The sequence below is a fragment of the Engystomops pustulosus genome, chromosome 9 (assembly GCF_040894005.1).
Source record: "Engystomops pustulosus chromosome 9, aEngPut4.maternal, whole genome shotgun sequence".
Taxonomy (NCBI): domain Eukaryota; kingdom Metazoa; phylum Chordata; class Amphibia; order Anura; family Leptodactylidae; genus Engystomops; species Engystomops pustulosus.
In genome coordinates, this window is record NC_092419.1 from 2,445,926 (window position 1) to 2,449,701 (window position 3,776).

Here is a 3,776-nt window from a genome sequence, read left to right on the forward strand (position 1 = left end):
GAGAAACCCCCGAGCAAGAGGAGAGCCCCCCAGCAGAGGGGGGGATGAAACTAGAGGGGGAGACCCACAAGCAGAGGAGAGACCCCAAGCAGAGAGGGATGGAAACTAGAGGAGAAACCCCCGAGCAGAGGAGAGACCCCCAAGCAGAGGGGGGATGGAAACTAGAGGAGAAACCCCCGAGCAGAGGAGAGGACCCCAAGCAGAGGGGGGATGGAAACTAGAGGAGAAACCCCAGAGAGAAGGAGAGACCCCCAAGCAGAGGGGGATGGAAACTAGAGGAAGAAACCCCGAGCAGAGAGAGACCCCCAAGCAGAGGGGGATGGAAACTAGAGGAGAAACCCCCGAGCAGAGGAGAGACCCCCAAGCAGAGGGGGGATGGAAACTGAGGAGAAACCCCCGAGCAGAGGAGAGACCCCAAGCAGAGGGGATGGAAACTAGAGGAAGAACCCCCGAGCAGGAGGAAACCCCCAAGCAGAGGGGGATGGAAACTAGAGGAGAAACCCCCGAGCAGAGGAGAGACCCCCAAGCAGAGGAGATGGAAACTAGATGAACCCCGCAAGAAGACACACCCCAAACAGAGGGGGATGGAAACTAGAGGAGAGACCCCCAAGCAGATGGGGTTGGAAACTAGAGGGGAGACTCCAAGCAGAGGAGAGACCCCAGAGCAGAGGGGGATGGAAACTAGAGGGGAGACCCCAACAGAGGAGAGACCCCCAAGCAGAGGGGGATGGAAACTAGAGAGAGAGACCACCAACAGAGGGGGATGGAAACTAGAGGGGAGACCCCCGAGCAGAGGGGGATGGAAACTAAACCTTATGGAGTATACAGGACACCCCTTTATTGACAGCAAGCAGAGATCTTCAAACCAAGAAAGAATGGGTGCAGACTACACGCAGCTTATCATGGAGAAGGGGGAAAGGGGAAGGTCAGGAAGGAATTAGTTCTCCTTATGGAGATGAACGTTTCCTGTGTAGCTCCGCTGGGGATTCTGGGTAAGGAAATGCAAATATATATATCTAGACAAATCACTTGGACAAACAATAAAAACAATTAAAACACAACAGAAGCAGAAGAACTGCTTCCGTGATAAAACGTAGCAGGTGCAGTCATGCGATAGTGACTGACCCCCTGCAAAAGGACCCCCTAGGACCAACACTTGTGGAAAAAATAAGTATATCACTGAAGTATTCCAGTATGAGCCAGCATGAAACAGCACAATGAAATCAATGGACAAAAAAGTCTCAAAAAGCGAGTAAGAAAAATAGCAAGGTGCAAGCTGCTGAAGACTAAACTGGAAGGTGTACAGTTACCCAAATGTAGGAGGTCCAAGGAGGGTCCAAAACAGTGCCCCACGCGTATCGCCGCAGAACGCGGCTTCCTCAGGGGTGCCCAAATGACAGGATGTCTGAGTTTAAATACCTGTGGATTGATGAACCGTACAGCGCTGCTGGTGTGTGGGCCTGGTGTAATGGCGGCGCCCGTAACGGAACACGCCAGGGCAGGTCACATGATCTAATGATGTCACTTCCGGTGACATGTGTGCTCGCGCATGCGCACCTGCGTGAGGTGGCCGGGCCCAATGTAGTATGAGTGCCGAAAGGAGGCGGAGCCTGACGATCGGTAAAATGAAAAAATTAATAAAGTGCCAGTGCAGTTTGCAGCTGGAAAATAGCCCAGCATAACAAATGATAATAAATAGTGGTCGATTTATACAACAAAGTGTAAATAAAAAGATGTGATAACGCTAAAAGTATGTACCGGACCGAATGGCAAAAAAAATATAAAGAATTAAATCAACATGAAAATAGCATAAATAGAGACCAGACACAAAAACATTACATGAATAAATAAATAACTATATAATAGATAAATAAATTATTAGTGCAAGTAATCAAAACCATTCATACAAAACACTCACACGCATGGGCCCATGCACAACCATACCCACACACTCAAGTAGCGCATAACCGGACACCCAATCCTTATAAAAATGGAGAAGTGTAAAAATGTAGTTTTTGCTTCTTGTCGCCGTGTGCACCAAGGCAGATGAGAAGAGTAGGTTGAGAGGCGGAGAACCATATTATTATTAGTGGATGGATGGCATGGAGAGTAGAAAATGCCATGGCAATAGCCTAAGAATGAAAAGCAATTATGGATAAGAAATGGGTATAAACTTGAGGATTGGAAATAAACTTGAATATTTGATGAATATTGGTGAAGAGAATTGGGACGAGCCAATATGCTATGTGAGGAACAAAGAGTGCTGTGATATGTGATTAGAATGGCCAACTAGTAATAAGTGGTGAGTGATGGGAGTGACGTGAGATACATAAATTATAGAATAGAACTGGAGTATAAATGCTAAGGAAAAGGGGAGGAAGGGCAGGGGAGGGAGGGGGGAAAGGGGGGGGGGCGAGGGGAAGAAAGGGGGGGGAGGGAAAAGAGGGGGGGGAAGGGGGAGGGAAAGAGGGAAAGGAGGGGGGGGGGGTGGGGGAAGGAATGTGAGGGAGTGACGTAGAAAGAAGTGAGGAAAGAGAGGTGAGGGGGCCTGTAAAAAAGGAGTTATATGCAGGATGAGTGCGTGTGCCCGAACTGTGTCAGGTGGTGAGTGTAGGTGCCAAAAGTGTGTGAGTGGTGCCAAACCGAGTATGGGTCAAAGGAGAAAGAAATGTTTGACCAGTTGTGGAAAGTGATGCAAAGAAAAAATAACTGTGAACGTGAAAAAACGTGCATGGAAGATGAGAATAAATAAATGTAAATGAGCCATACCTCATTGAGAACTTGTGAATGGCTACTTTCAATTCTTTTATTTCTTGTAGTAACCAGAAAAAAGCATGTCCTCGTTCAGCCCGTCTGGGGCCAAGGAGGAAAGGTCAAAAATCCATTTTGCTTCCAGACGCAGGAGTGCTGGTGTGACATCCCCACCACGTATATTTTGTTGGAACTTGTCCAGACCCACAACTCGTAAGCCCACTGGATTTCCCCGATGGGTTTGGAGAAAATGTTTCGCCACTGTAGATAGCTGTTTGCCATTTGAGGCATCTTGTGCTGCCTTGTTAATGGTCGAGACGTGCTTTTGAATTCTTTTGCGCAGCTCTTGGCCAGTTTGCCCCACGTAGAGCTTCGGACATGGACACAGTAGACCGTAGATGATATTACGGGATCGGCAATTTATATAGGATCGCAGTCGTATGTTTTTGGAGTTAGCAGGATTCACAAATTCCGTTCCACCCAAAATGAGGGGGCATACAGTACAATCACCACAGGGATACGATCCCACTACTCGCTGTCCGTGGCCAAGGGCTCTGGATGGTCTCTGAAAATGACTCCTCGTCAAATTGTCGCGTAAGTTTCTGGCTCGTCTGGCTATCATTCTAGGCCCAGATGGAATATGTGGCTGCAATCTCGGGTCACTCCTGAGAATCCCCCAATTCTTATGTAGCAACTTGTAAATATCTGACCACTGATTGTGGTAAGGTGTTATGATGCAGGGCTTTCCCTCCACAGCTCTCGGCTTGGAAATGAAAGTGTCTTCTCTGCGGGTTCTTTTGGCCCGCATGAAGGCCTTGGATATAACTTTTTTCGGGTAAGCTCGTTCTCTGAATCTCTGTGTTAGCTCCTCCGCATGTCGTGCGAACTCCTTTTGTGTCGTACAATTTCTTTTTACTCGTAAGAACTGACCAATCGGTATCCCATTTTTGAGGTGATGGGGGTGAAAACTTTTGTAATGCAGCAAGCTATTCGTTGCGGTCTCTTTTCTGTACAGCGTGGTCTCC